This window comes from Mobula hypostoma, chromosome 1, assembly GCF_963921235.1.
Source record: "Mobula hypostoma chromosome 1, sMobHyp1.1, whole genome shotgun sequence".
NCBI lineage: Eukaryota > Metazoa > Chordata > Chondrichthyes > Myliobatiformes > Myliobatidae > Mobula > Mobula hypostoma.
In genome coordinates, this window is record NC_086097.1 from 228,049,176 (window position 1) to 228,065,491 (window position 16,316).

Here is a 16,316-nt window from a genome sequence, read left to right on the forward strand (position 1 = left end):
AAAAGGACCCCTTTATTCCCACTCTTTTTCTCCTGCTAGTCAGCCAATCTTCTATCCATGCTAGTATTTTACCTCTTATCTTGTTAAGCAGCCTCATGTTCTACACCTTCTGAGAATCCAAGTGAACAACATCCACTGAATTTTCTTTGTCCTATCCTGCCTGTTTCAAAGAATTCCAACAGATTTCTCAAGCATGATTTCCCCTTAGGAAACCATGCTGTCTTTTGCCTACTTAATCATATGCCTCCAAGTACACCAAAACGTCATCCTTAATAATAGACTCTTATCATCTTCCCAACCATTGAAATCAGGCTAACTGGTTTTTGATTTATTTTCTTCTGCCTCCCTCCCTTCTTAAAGGGAGAAGTGACATTTGCAATTTTCCAGTCCTCCGGAACTATTCCAGAATCTAGTGATCTTGAAAGATCATTACTAATGTCTCCATAATCTTTTCATCCCAGCTACTGTTTGCAGGACTGTATATAAGTCCCATTTGGCTCTTTTTACACTTGCCATTTCCTAACTCTACCCACAAGGATTCTACATCTTCCAATCCAATATCACCCGTAGGAATTTGATTTCATTTTTTACCAACAGAGCCATCCCATCCCCTCTGTCACTACCTGCCTGTCCTTTTGATACAATCTGTATCTTTGGATGTTAAGCTCCCAACTGTAATCTTCTTCCACCCAGGACTCAGCAATGCCTGTATCGTACCTGCCAATCTCTAACTGTGCTACAAGATCATCTACTTTACTCTGCATACTGTGTGCATTCAAATGCAAAACCTTAAGTCCTATATTCATCACACTTTTTGATTTTGCCCGCAAGTTATGCTTTAACGTCCCACTGACTGCAATTTTGCATCTGCCTGTCCTTCCTCAGTCTCACTACACACTGCCTCCACTGGTATACCAACTTCCCAGTACCTCAGCCCCCGGTTCCCATCATTCTGCCAAATCAGTTTAAAACCTCCCGAAAAGCCCTAGCAAACCTGCCCGTAAGAATATTGCTCCCGCTGCTGGATGTAACCTGTCGTTTCTGTAAAGGTCATACTTTCCCAAGAGATCCCAATGATCCAAAAATCTGAAACACTGCCCCCTGCACCAATTGCTCAGAAACGCATTAATCTACCGCCTCATCTATTTTTACCCTCACTGACGCGCAGCACAGGCAGCAATCCAGAAATTACCACCCTCGAGGTCCAGCTTTTCAGCCTTGTGCCCAACTCCCCATATTCTCTCTTCAGGACCTCGTCCCTTTACCAATGCCGTTGGTACCGATATGTACCCCTTCCCCCTTGAGAAAGCTGTGGACCCGATCCGCGCCATCTCTGACCCTGGCACCTGGGAGGCAACATACCATCCGGGCGTTTCTTTTCTTTCACGTCCACACAATCTCCTGCCTGCTCATCTATGAAATCCCCCATCACTACAGCACTCCTCTCCTTCCCCCTTCCCTTTTGAGCCACGGAGCCAGACTCAGTGAGGCTTCCCCACCCACCCCAACAGTACCCAAAACGGTACTACTTATAATTGAGGGGAATGGCCAGAGGGACACACTGCGCTGGCTGTCCATTCGCGAGGGGCAATCAAATAGGAGAGGTGCTAATTTGCTAAACTCTTCACTAAAGTGAAATATCCTCTCTTAATCGCGCGTCGTGCAACGGTTTCGTTCATTTTATACCACACGATCTCTTCCTTCTGAGGTAACCATTCTTTATTCGTCCAACAAAGTGCAAGAGATTCCACGCGGCCGGTCGCATTAGGAAAAGAGAACGATGAGGAAAGCGAGCGAGCCAGTGTAATAAAAGAAAAACGCATTCGGCGTACTGAAAAATAGCAAGGGAGAGCAAATGAAAAGTAGAATTCTGCCCCTAACCCGCAGGAGCTGTAGCAGCTCTCGGATGATAATGAGTTGCATTGTGTGAGAGCCGAGGAGAACCCCAGTGTCTGGAAGAGTGGTTGAATCCCACTTGATGTCATGCAGCTAACCAGTTTGCAGCTGCCCACAGCCCCGCTTCCCTGGATTACCAAACACGGCGAAGAGATGCAATAGCAGAGCCCGACAGCAGCTGACTTTCAGGTCAACAAAATATCCGGAATGGTTTAATCCACATGCGTATTTAACCTTTTTCAAAGAGGGGTGAGTGAGTTTATAATTTTAAACAACATTTTTTTGTCTTTCGGGAATTGAATGCAGATACTTTTAAGCGGCAATTTTAACGAAGCAAGAATTCAGTGCGTTCGCATTACATTTTGTCATTATTTCCTGTTTTTTTGTAAAGGACATCGTTGGTGCTATAGGAATTTGGGGCGAATTTAAAGGCGTGGTTTTGCAGCAGAACATCTGGTGAGCAGGCTATTGTTTCATAGCACAAAGAGTGTCGGGGAACTGGTTTGAGATAACGCATTTTAGAATTTAGAACAGAAAGGCTTCTTTGCCGTGGGAAGCTTAGTGTGTCACAAGCTTTCAGTGCCTCTGTCGAATGCATTTACTTTTTTTGTAATGTCAGCTCTGTGCGTATGTGAACGCACCACACGATGGGTAACCTACATTTTGATGTTGCCATATTTTCTCCCTTTTCAACTACACAAAGCTGGGTGTTTAGCCAAATAAGCTGGACATAAAACCCTGTAAGACTTTCAGTTACAATTTATACCATGTGTTATTTCTGGGAGCTAGTATAACACGAATAAATGTAACATCGCTTCCAACCGTTAATTGTCCAATTGGTAAGATTTGCCCTGCCTCATATGAGGTTTTCAATATTTCAAAATGTGTGCAAAAATGGTGAAAATAAATTGTTAGCAGGAATCACAGCATAAACTATCAATAAAAATGTTTTATTGCAACAATAGTTGCTACCGTAAATTGGATTGTTCTGAAAATAACTAGTGATCTAATGGATTTCTAGAACTTGTGATAGAATGTTTGGTTTGCTGTGCTGCAGGGTTAAGCTTACGCAAATGTTTAGCCAGTTTGCTGTTTATCTAACTATTTTCTGTCAGTGTGACTCCATGGTCAGCTGAGTTCTCAACAGTTTCTACAAGATTATGACGAGGCAGAATAGTAAAAGATCTTGGCTGACATTCCGAATGAAATGAGTATTATTTCTAGAGCAGAGGGTCATGTGCAGTCTGTGGCCACTTTATTAGGTACACCTGTACACCTGCTCATTAATGCACATATCTAATCAGCTAATCATGTGGCAGTAACTCAATGCATAAAAGCATGCAGACATAGTCAAGATATTCACTTGTTGTTCAGACCAAACATAAGAATGTGATCTAAGTGACTTAGATTGTGGAGTGGTTGTTGGTGCCAGATGGGGTGGATTTAGTATTTCAGAAACTGTTGATCTCTTGGGAGTTTCATTCTCAACAGTCTCCAGTAGGGGTTCCCAACTGGGGTCGACAGACCCTTTGCTTAATGGTATTGGTCAATGGAATATGAAAAAGGTTGGGAACCCCTTCCCTAGAGTTAACAGAGAATGGTGCGAGAAACAAAATACATCCAGTGAGTGGCATTCTGTGGATGAAAGTGCCTTGTTAATGAGAGAAGTCGGAGGAGAATGGCCAGACTGGTCCAACCTGACAGGAAGGCGACGGTAACTCGGACGACCACACGTTATAGCAGTAGTGTGCAGAAGAGCATCTCTGAATGCACATGTGGAACCTTGCAATGGGTGGGCTACAGCTGCAGGTGACTACACTGGGTTCCACTCCTCTACCTAATAGGTGCCACTCACCTATTCAAACAGGGAAGCCCTTGATTTGTAACAAAATATGAACTCAAAAGAAGCAGAGTGTTTCCTATGTGTGAGGATGCTGGATTAGCAAATGAGCCTCACCATGTGTAAAGAAATGGGATGTGAGTCGAGCAATAAAAAGTGCGAATGAACCCATATGTAAACCATTCAGTCTCTCAGCCCTCCTCAGCCATTCAGGAGGATAAGGCCATAAGACCATGGGAGCAGAATTAGGCTATTCAGCCCATTGGGTCTGCTCTGCTATTCCGTCATGGCAGATTTATTATCCCTATCAACCCTATTCTTCTGCGTGTAGCTCAATTCTGTCTCACTGCCTCAGTTTTGTTTAGGTTAGATCCTAAAGATTTCATAACAGTGAATCTCCACCTCGAGTCTTGCTAGCTCCACTTGACCCAGCATCCACATCTTTAAGATCGGTGAATTCCGTATATCTGTGACACCTTATATGGAATGCTGCTTCCTGAAACCAATCCTATATTTATGTCCTCTTGTTCATTATTTTCCTTTAGTTCTTCATATTCTTCAGATAAAATCATCCCTTAGTCTTTACTAATCTTGAGCAAATACAACCCCGTCTTTCATAATTGGGTTGTTATAATTTAACTGTTTCGATAGCTTTATTTGACAGTGGTGAGTCTTAACCAAGAAAAATATTTTTTTTTGGACATTGAGTTTTTAGTCATGGAGCCAAGGGGAAATATTGTAATTTAAGAAATCACTTCCAGGGCGCCTAGGGCGACTCGTGCAGCAGCAGCAGAAATGGATGAATATTGCACGTTCTTAGGAGCGAATTTAATCAGTATAATTAGCTGCCATTACTGTAATTTACTTGCATTTTTCAAAGTACAAGAAGGTAATTTTCAATAACAAAAATAGTGCCATGATTGTCATACAGGCAAGTGCCTCCTGCGAAATGCTCGCAACCTGATACCTGAACAGTTGATCTGTTTTTGCTGAATCAGACTGAGGCAGGAATGTTGGCCAGGACAAGACGGGAAATCCCCTTTTGAATAGTGATAAGTGATCATGATGTTTGTCTGAACCATTAGAAAAATAAATCTAGGCTGCAATTTGACACCTCATCCAAAAGATGGTTGAAGGACATTTAGGGCTCAAGAACTTGATGTTAAATTGACTCTTGCAGCTGGTTTGGCAGTGGAAGGCACTGTGAAAGTGAAAAGTTGTTGACTTGCAGAAAGGTCTATTCCAGAATCCCAGCTTTTTCATTGATACGAATTGAGTATATTGCCACTCCTGTTATGCTTGGTATCAATTATTTTACAGGAAGCATGAGAAGTATTTCAAATATAACATATTTGTTGCTGAAGCCGAGCTATAAGAAGCTCAATACATGATAAAGCTTAAAAGGTGGAAAGGTTTACCACTGTTACAAGCGTTCTTTGTATCGCAGGTTTTCGCCATCTGTATTTTTTTGATTCTGAGTTTAAGTGAAAATCTATACCATATATTTCAGCTAATAGCAGATCCTGGGGGTGTGTGAGGAAACTGAAGCACTCGGAGGAAGCCCCTGGGTTCATGGAGGTAAATGTGCAGGCTTCAGTCAGACAGCAGTTGAGGTCAGGATTAAAAGGTCTTAGCTTCCTGAAGCTGTGAAGCACTGCTGCTCCAAGACACTAGATTGCCAGTTAAAACAAGGATAGTGCATCTAATCCCCACAGACCATCCCCGATGCTCAACAGATTAGCCTTGATGCCGCTAACAAGACCCTGCTATCAGACAGATCTCAAATTTGCACCAGTACCCTAAATATAGAACATAGAATAGTACAGCACAGTACAGGCCCTTTGGCCCACAATGTTGTGCCGACCCTCAAACCCTGCCTCCCATATAAGCCCCCACCTTAGATTCCTCCATATACCTGTCTAGTAGTCTCTTAAACTTCACTAGTGTATCTGCCTCCACCACTGACTCAGGCAGTGCATTCCACGCATGAACCACTCTCTGAGTAAAAAACCTTCCTCTAATATCCCCCTTGAACTTCCCACCCCTTACCTTAAAGCCATGTCCTCTTGTATTGAGCAGTGGTGCCCTGGGGAAGAGGTGCTGGCTATCCACTCTATCTATTCCTCTTATTATCTTGTACACCTCTATCATGTCTCCTCTCATCCTCCTTCTCTCCAAAGAGTAAAGCCCTAGCTCCCTTAATCTCTGATTATAATGCATACTTTCTAAACCAGGCAGCATCCTGGTAAATCTCCTCTGTACCCTTTCCAATGCTTCCACATCCTACAATTCCAAGCCCAACTTCCCCACCCTGCTGACATACAAATCCTTACCGCTGCACCCAACTCACCACCCATCTTTGAAAGGCAAAACAACTGTCCTCTCCTCCACCAGAATAATTTCACCATACAAAGCTGCAATCAACCTGTACAGCATCTTCTTCTCACCCACTAGAGTGCTTCACATGATGTTGCAATATATCCAATTATAACCTAACACAGGTTATTTTAATCCGGTGCGACTCAATAGTAATGGCATATAGATTAATGTGTGTAAATTTGGGCGTCTACCTTATTTGGCATTGATCTAAGAATAATGTTGCATCTCTAAAGATTTGTTTAGCTGCTGGTGCGCATTGATCAATCGGGGAAAGGAAATCACTTTGTTCACGTGTGGTTTCTCTTCTCCACCCATCCACAACAGAACTTCCTTGTGGACGAAGATAAACATGAAGCCCTCTCCTCTGCTAGCTCCAGCATTGCAGAGCTGGTAGAGGATGCCATGTTGGAGTCAGAGAGGTGATGAATGTGACTGAGGGTCTCCTGGTTTGTAGTAGTAATGGTGATGAGAGGTGGGGCAGCTCAGGGTTCAGTCACTGGGGACAGCACATGAGCCTAAGGTTCTGGGCAGCACAGTAACTTAGCGGTTAGTGCAGTACCCTACAGCGCGCAAGCAATAAAATTGGGTTTTGAACCCACTGTTGTCTTTAAGGAATTTGTATGTTCTCCCTGTGACTGTGTATGTTTCCTTCGGGTACTCCATTTTCCTCCCACATTACGAAGATGTATGGGTCAGGGTTTTAGTGAGTTATGGGTATGCTAAGTTGGTACCAGAAGCGTGGCAGCACTTGCAGTTTGCCGGAAACAATCGACGATGATTTGATGCAACCAGCACATTTTACTGTATGTTTTGATGTTTCAATGTACATGTAACAAATAAAGCTGATCTTTACCTTCTCAACTTTAGATTGGAGCAATTTTGGGGAAGGAATCAGTTAGAGGCTTGGCAAGGGCATGAATTGATAAATAACTGCAGTGAGATGAAACTGTAACCTTAAAAGGCATCTCCCAACAGGCGTATCGATGCTTTAGTCTAGTTTTCACAATCACGAATCAAGTCAGAGGGGATCATTTTAAATCACATAGAGGCACTGCTCACTGATCTGATGAAACCTATTTCCATGTAAGTGGCAGTTACTTGAAAATAAGATTGAAAAGGAGACACAATATAGTTCCTTTTTATTCTATTGAAAGACAATAATGCAGATAAACTTAATAGCTTGAAAAAAATACAGATACAAGAGACTGTAAATGTTGGAAGCATAATAAACTGCTGGAAGAACTCAGCAGATCAACTAGCAGCTATAGTGGCAAATGGATAATCAGCATTTTCGTTCAGAGACATTAGCTTTTCATACAAAATTAAGAAGTACGTGAATCCGCAGACAACAAACTTGAAGCTAAAAGCCGGAAGAAATGCCTGTGAAACGTACATGACTACTAATGAAGTGTGACTTTGTTCAATAATAGTTGGGTAACTGGTTAAGAATAGATCAGAATATTTACAGGATAAAAAGTTTTAAAAGTAACACTAACATTTATGTTCTTTAGCTTGACAGGAGATATCTGTGATGTACAGCTGATCAGAGATGAGCAGAATCAGTTATGTTTTCTCAAATAATGTTTTTTGATGTTGCTACCTTCTTCAGGATATTGACAAAATTTCACAGAAGGCGACGATTCAGCAAGGGCAGGTATTGCCTGTTTGGCCAACATCTACTCAGTTCTCCTAACAGGACATTGATCTGCATGTTAGCTTTGTTCTCTCTCAATCGATGCTGCCTGTCCTGTTGAATATTTCCAATGCTATCTTCTTTAGTTCAGATGGGCAGTGGCTGTGGACCTGGGATGATTTGTAGTTCAGTCCGGGGTGAAGATGGTGGACTTCCTGCCCTGAAAGACAACAGTGCACTGGAAAGATTCCTTCAATAGTCCAGTAATATCATCATCACCAACAAATGTATAATTTTTTATTCCCAAATTCTTTAATTCATTTGATTTAAATTGCTAAGTTACTCTGGTAGGATTCAATGTCTTGACTCCAGAGTGGTAGACAGGGCTCTGGATCCCAATCCAGTAAGTTAATCATTGCACTGCCATACCAGTTTAGAAATGTTGTCGATAAATAATTTATGATTCTGTGCAATCTACATCTTTCACAAATATTTAATATATAAAGTTTTTCTGATGTCCTGGTTGAAGTGGAGTTGTGACACTACAATTAAAGTTGTAATGCGCATAAACACCAAATGCACTTATGCTTTTGATAATTACTCAGTGTGATTTGAATGAGTAATTGTTGGAACTGTGTGCAATAATGAATTCCTGAAATTAATGAAAGAGCACACAGCGATGTTCAGGGTGTCTAAAAATCATTTGGGTAGTCTGGTGACAGAAAACTAACCTGCCTCTAACAATAGATTAGACAATAGATTAGCCTCTAACAATAATTGAGGAGGTGACCAGGCATATAGATGAGGGTAGTACAGTGGATGTGATCTATATGGATTTTAGTAAGGCATTTGACAAGGTTCCACATGGTAGGCTTATTCAGAAAGTTAGAAGGCATGGGATCCAGGGAAGTTTGGCCAGGTGGATTCAGAATTGGCTTGCCTGCAGAAGGCAGAGAGTGGTGGTGGAGGGAGTACATTCAGCTTGGAGGATTGTGACTAGTGGTGTCCCACAAGGATCTGTTCTGGGACCTCTACTTTTCGTGATTTTTATTAACGACCTGGATGTGGGGTTAGAAGGGTGGGTTGGCAAGTTTGCAGACGACACAAAGGTTGGTGGTGTTGTAGATAGTGTAGAATATTGTCGCAGATTGCAGAGAGACATTGATAGGATGCAGAAGTGGGCTGAGAAGTGGCAGATGGAGTTCAACCCGGAGAAGTGTGAGGTGGTACACTTTGGAAGGACAAAATTCAAGGCAGAGTACAAAGTAAATGGCAGAATACTTGGTAGTGTGGAGGAGCAGAGGGATCTCGGGGTACATGTCCACAGATCCCTGAAAGTTGCCTCACAGGTGGATAGGGTAGTTAAGAAAGCGTATGGGGTGTTAGCTTTCATAAGTCGAGGGATAGAGTTTAAAAGTCGTGATGTAATAATGCAGCTCTATAAAACTCTGGTTAGGCCACACTTGGAGTACTGTGTCCAGTTCTGGTCACCTCACTATAGGAAGGATGTGAAAGCATTGGAAAGGGTACAGAGGAGATTTACCAGGACGCTGCCTGGTTTAGAAAGTATGCATTATGATCAGAGATTAAGGGAGCTAGGGCTTTACTCTTTGGAGAGAAGGAGGATGAGAGGAGACATGATAGAGGTGTAAAAGATAATAAGAGGAATAGATAGAGTGGATAGCCAGCGCCTCTTCCCCAGGGCACCACTGCTCAATATAAGAGGACATGGCTTTAAGGTAAGGGGTGGGAAGTTCAAGGGGGTTATTAGAGGAAGGTTTTTTTACTCAGAGAGTGGTTGATGCGTGGAATGCACTGCCTGAGTCAGTGGTGGAGGCAGGTACACTAGTGAAGTTTAAGAGTCTACTAGACAGGTATATGGAGGAATTTAAGTTGGGGGCTTATATGGGAGTCAGGATTTGAGGGTTGGCACAACACTGTGGGCCGAAGGGCCTGTACTGTGCTGTACTATTCTATGTTCTATGTTCTAATATGAAGTATGTACCGTATGTTTCCACAGCAATTATTAGCCTATGAAATGATAATAAGTTACAAACACTGAACTAGCTTCGTGCAAGTTAAAATGACTAATGGTCACACAGCACTGCAGCAGATAGAGCTGCAATGGCACAGCTCCAGACACGGGGGTTTGATTCTGACTTTGATTGCTGACTGTGTAGAACTTGCACATTCAGCCAGAGACATGTGAGTTTTTCCCGACTCCTCTGGATTCTTTCCATACTTTAAGTATGGCCACTGAGAGTAACTACTAGTGTGCGTGGGTGAGAGGGAATTGAGAAGGTTTATGGGTGGATGAGGGAGCACACATTTCAAGAATATTAATGGGTGAGTTGAACCGATGGGAATGTTCTGAGAGCCCGAATGAACTTGCTTTTCATATTAACATGCAAAATACCCATCTTGATTCTAACCACACTTGTTCCAGAATTAAAACTGCTGTAGGTACTCCATTTACCAGTTCTGAAGAAAGGTCACGTCTGAAATGTTTGTACTATTTTTCTCTCTGTAGATATTGTTTGGCCTGTTGAGAATTTCCAGCTCTTTCTGTTTTAATCGCATGTTTATACTTCAAGTAGTATACAGAACCAGAGAACCCAGCACCATTACAGGGGGGAAATACTTTTCTTAATAGACGTGTCAAGCACTTCAAAGATTAAAAAAAACAATTGCATCTCTGGGGGCAATACTTGGCAAGAAATCCCTGACAGAGATCTTCTCATGAACAATTGAATAACAATCGTGAATCCAAACAGAATTAAGAACTATACAGAAAGAGGATTAGTTGTTAATTCCTTTGAAAAATAAGAGTAATTCAGTATTTCATAATTGAGATTTGTTTGGTTTTAGTGAAAATGGAAATTTAGCTTCTCATCACAGCCATCTTAATACTTCAAATAAATAGAAATCACATTCCTGACACGATTAGTGTTTCCCTTTCAGGATATTCCTTTATTGTTACGTAAAGAGCATACATTTTTACTGAATAAATCCAGCAAATATTTTGTGTATGCCAACTACCTACTTCAGGAATTTAAAACTATTAACCGTAAAATACCCTTAGTCTTCCAAGTTTGAAAAGCGCGATCCGTAAAAGAGGGAGGAAAAAATATGTTGCCTAAAATAGGAATCGCTAACCCGAATTGATTAAGATCAAAAAATTTTCTGAATTGAAACCAAATGCGCAAAGCATATTTAACTATCGGGTTAGAGACCTGCTTAAGGCGTTTCGAATCAAAAGGAAGAGAGGAACCTAAAATAGAACCAAGTGTATAACCCTGAACAGATTGTAATTCCAATGCTACCCATTTAGGAATAGATAGTATGTCCCGGTCAAGTAACCAAAATTTCATATGTCGAATATTAATAGCCCAATAATAAAATCTAAAGTTAGGTAATGCTAAACCTCCATCTCTCTTAGCTTTCTGTAAATGTATTTTACCCAGTCTCGGATTCTTATTCTGCCAAATAAATGAAGAAATTTTAGAGTCAACTTTATCAAAAAAAGATTTAGGAACGAAAATTGGTAATGCCTGAAACACATATAAAAATTTTGGCAAAAAAAACATCTTAACTGCATTAATACGACCAATCAAAGTTAAATATAAGGGAAACCATTTAGATGAAAGTTGAGTAATATGGTCTATTAATGGTAAAAAGTTAGTCTTAAATAAATCTTTATGTTTACAAGTAATTTTAATCCCAAGATATGAAAAGTATTTGGATTTTGGATTTATTTTTAGATGGTTCCCTTATGTCTTTTGAACAATTATCTAATAAATATAACTTATCAAGAATACATTTTTTTAGATATTTACAAGTTAGAAATTTCCTAAGTACTATACTTTCTTCCTTTCCAATGCTTCCTCCTATATATATTTTAGATTCGATAATTAACCTTAATCCATGTCAGAAAGGTGCATCGGCTATGATTTATAATATTATTATGAAACTTAGGAAAGCTCCATTTGATAAGATTAGGGTAGATTGGGAACAGGAATTGGGGCTTACCATTTCTGTGGATGATTGGGGGCAGATTTTACAATTAGTTAATACTTCCTCTATTTGTGCTAAACATTCCCTAATTCAATTTAAAGTGGTTCATAGAGCACATATGTCCAAAGATAAGTTAGCGCGTTTTTACTCGCATATTAATCCTTTCTGTGATAGATGTTCGGGGCAGATAGCCTCTTTAACTCATATGTTTTGGTCTTGCCCTACTTTGGAAACTTTTTGGAGAGATATTTTCAATATTATTTCTAAGGTATTAAATATAGATATCTCTCCTCACCCTATTACTGCTATCTTTGGACTACCTAAAATTTCTAGTAATCTTTCCCCTTCAGCCCGTAGAATGATTGCATTTCTTACTTTAATGGCGAAAAGATGTATTTTACAACATTGGAAAGAGCTTAATGCTCCAACTACCTTTTTTTGGTTTTCTCAGACGATTTTATGTTTGAATCTGGAGAAAATTAGAAGTAACCTTTATGATTCTTCATTTAAATTTGAACAGATTTGGGGACCTTTTATTCGATATTTTCATTTAATGTAATATTTACCCTTCTTGTTTTTTTTTCACTGTTTTAATGGAGGTCGGGATTGAGGACGTGATTTTAAGTTTAACTCTGTTTGGTTTCAAGTTAGCCCATTGCTTTGCTTTGCTTTTAGGTAGTTGCACGGTGGGTTTTTTTTTGGGGGGTTTTTTTTTCTTTTTTTTTTCCATTGATATATATAAAATCTAGTATACTATTATGTTATCTTGGTTTCTTATGCTTAAATTACATTGTTTGTAGTATTTTCTTTTTGGTATTGTTATCTTTTGGAATTTTATTGTACTTTAACATTGTATTAATGTTTATATGGCTTACCTTTTTTGTATACTTACTCAATAAAAAGATTTAAAAAGAAAGGAATTTAAAACTATTGATCTATTCCTTTCTTAAAAAGTGTAAAATTGTTATTGTTTCCCTAGACCCTAGACCTCCTTCACAAACAAGATTATTTGAAATAAAGAGGATTTTAACCCAAGTTTGTTATATTTACTGCTGCTTTAAGCACTTCAAACTAAAGCCATTAATTGTACAGCATAAAAAATGAAATACTCTACAAAAATAAAAACTCCCATTATAATTTTACTATATTAGAATCATGTAAAATTGCTTGTGGTTTTTATGTATACGTATTAAACAAATTTTAAGTAATTCATTCTGTAGTAATTGCCAAGTACTTTTAGTGCATTATAGTTTTGGTATTCCTGTATCCATATTTAGTGGAAATGTTAAATTAATATTAAATAACTTGTAAACTGTATCATAACAGAAATAGGTATTAGATATTCATCCATCAATAAGCAGCAGTTTTTGACTCTTAAGGTGAAGACATCATTGTTTAGTGCCAGGTCAATATACTGTAGGGTTCTTTTTGTAGAATGAATACAATTAGCGTCCTTCCCTCTTCTGTCAATGGTCTGGTTAGCAGAGGCTACCTATATGATAAGGAAGACGAAAATTTCCTGCAGGAGATGTTGTAAGGAATACCACAGTTCCACAAAGCAAACTGTTATGAGACAATGATATTAAAGAACAATAAAGCAGTGAGAATGTTGTACATATTGTGAGTTAGATGTCAAGAACCCAGAATGATCTTTGTTTCCAAAGTACCAGAGTTACAAGTGGCAGTGATTCAGGAAAAAGTATAGTGAGCAACTTGCAGACTCAATTGATTGGAAATAATAGCTATCAATAGGAACCTTCAGCAGCTAGAGAAGCAATTGCATGGGAATGTAATGAGAGCCTGAAGTATTTATAAATTAAATAGTGTTAATTAAAGTCTAGAAAATGGAATATTGAATGAAGATGATTGGCATAAGAATGTAAATTGGCATGAGGAAAAGCTTTATACTGCAGTATGGAGCTGGGTCTGAAATGCACAGCCAGGGATAGTAGTAGAGGCAGATTTATACATAGCATTAAAAATAAGCATCCAAAAGAAAATAATTCATACTGTTTAAGGGAAAAAGGAAAGGATGTGAGTGAAGCCGAATTGTTCTGGGGGTACCTGGAACTGGTACAGATTTGATAGTCTAATGGCTATCCTTGCTGGGGCAAGTTTGTGACTCTGCATTGATATATTTATTGAGATACAGTGCGGAGTAGGTCCTGTCAGTCCCTTGAGCAATGCTGCCCGGCAATCCCCCGATTTAATCCCAGCCTAGTTATGGGAACAATTTACAATGATCCATTAACCTACCAACTGGTATGTCTTTGGACTGTGGGAGGAAACCGGAGCATGCTATAAAACCCACACAATCACGGGGAGAAGGTGCAAACTCTTGTACCCTGGTTGCCTATACTGTAAGGCATTGTGCTAACCACTACACTACTGTGCAGAGAACTCAAAAGCCCAAAGATTTCCGGCAGCAGTGAGCTTTCTACATGCGTATCAGCAAAGACACGTGGCCAAGTGGTTAAGGCGTCAGTCTAGTGATCTGATGGTAGCTAGTTCAAGCCTCAGCTGATTTGAGCAAGGCACTTAACCACACATTGCTCTGCGACGACACCGGTGCCAAGCTGTATCAGCCCTAGTGCCCTTCCCTTGGACAACATCGGTGGCGTGGAGAGGGGAGACGTGCAGCATGGGCAACTGCCGGTCTTCCATACAACCTTGCCCAGGCCTGCACCTTGGAAACCTTCCAAGGCGCAAATCCATGGTCCCACGAGACTAACGGATGCCTATAATCAGCGAAGACAACACCTGCTTTTATTGGATCATGTTGACTTCTTCAGTGAAGCTGGCTCCAACCTGGCCAGGAATCCTTATGACATGAAGGCCTTACGGATAATGCCATCATATCAGAAGATCAGAAAATAACGCTTCCTGTTTGTGTATTGAGGTGGGGGGGAAGAACAGTGTAAATACCATATTAAACAATGCTAGCATATTAATTCATATACATTCCTGTAGTCATGATAAATACTATCATACTACTGCACTGTGATCATATAGATAAGGGGACACCATCATCTGTGGGTCCTCCTTCAAGTCATGCACTACCCTAATTTGAGAAATATTCTGCCTGTCCTTCATGGTTGATGTTGCAATTGGTTTACTACTGTTGCATGTATCAAGCTTGTCTTGTATGCTGTTCCTACAGATGAAATCATTGCACAGTGCATGCAGGCGGAACAAGATAAAGCAACAACGTTGTGTAGCATAGCATTTACCATAATGCTTTACAGCCCAGCTGTAAGATCGGGGGTCGATTCTCACTGAGGAGTTTTGTATATTCTCCCTGTGACTGCATGAGTCTCCCCCCACATTACGAAGATGTACAAGTTATGGATATGCTATGTGGCACATCATGGACTATGTTGGTTGTCACATTCCACTGTATGTTTCAATGTACATGTTACGAATAGAGCAATTTCATGCAGAATGAAGTGCAAAAGTTACAGCGAGAGTGCAGATAAACAAAGTGCAAGGTCATAACGAGGTAATTTGTAAGATCAAGAGACTGATAACAGCAGGATAGATACTGTTCTTGACCATAACATCCTTGGGCAGCACAGAAGTGTAGCAGATAGCGTGATGCTATTACAGCTCAGGGTGTCAGAGTACGATCCTCTGTCAGGAGTCTTTGTATCTCCTCCTGGTGGGATGTGTGGGGTCCAGATTCATCCCACTGTCCAAGGACATACCAGGTAGGTTAATTAGTCACTGTGGACTATCCCATGATTAGGTTAGGGTTAAATTGGGGTTGTCAGGGATTGCTGTTGCGACCAGTCTCTGCTGCGCTGTATTGCTAAATAAATACATAACACGGAGGTAGAAGCTGTGTTGAAAACCTCCGACAACAGCATGGGTAAGAGTCCTATTACTAGAAGGACTGCAGAGGTTCAGTAAAGGAATGAATCTACTTTGAAGTTTGAACTTTGATTCAGTGGCTAAAGTGAATGTAGGTGCCTTAGAGGACAAGAGAGGGGAATTGATGTTGGGTGATGGAGAAATGGCAAAGGCTTTGAATGACCTTTGTGTAGGTCTCCATGGTCGAGGACATGTCGAACATGCCAAAGAGAGATGTTATGGGTGAGATGGGAGGTGATGGCCTCGATACAATAGCTATCACTGAAAAGGTCGTGTAGAGCAAACTTGTGGGCTTGAAGATAGGTAAGTCCCCTGATCCTGATGGAATGCATCCCGTGGTACTGAAAAAAATGGCATAAGCAATGGTAAAGGGTTTGGAGATGATTTACCAAAATCCTCTGGACTTTGGGCAAGTCCTGGCGGATTGGAAGACAGCGAATGTCACACCACTGTTCAAAAAGGGATGTAGGCAAAAGGCAGGTAACTAAAGACCAGTTAGTTTAACATCTGTGGTTGGGAAAATGTTTGAAGCTATCATTAAAGAAGAAACAGCGAGATATCTAGAAAGAAATGGATCTATCAGGCAGACACAGCATGGATTCAGCAAAGGCAGGTCCTGTTTGGCAAACTTACTGGAGTTCTTTGAAGATCAATGTCCTCCGGAGATTGTTTGAGGTGCTGTTG

The 16,316-nt window shown here is 40.5% G+C and overlaps 1 protein-coding gene across 2 annotated transcripts in view; it reads left to right on the forward strand.

The window, feature by feature from the left end:
- The first annotated feature begins 1,704 nt into the window (after positions 1–1,704).
- The window catches only part of pkia (cAMP-dependent protein kinase inhibitor alpha), a 140,094-nt gene continuing 125,482 nt past the window's right edge, over positions 1,705–16,316 (forward strand). The window contains exons 1-2 of one of the 2 annotated variants that reach the window (XM_063065447.1): positions 1,767–2,145; positions 2,288–2,352. The gene's annotated coding sequence lies outside the window, so the exon portion shown is untranslated. Of the gene's footprint in view, positions 2,146–2,287; positions 2,353–16,316 lie in introns of both variants that reach the window. The other variant, XM_063065454.1, reaches the window with a different exon arrangement.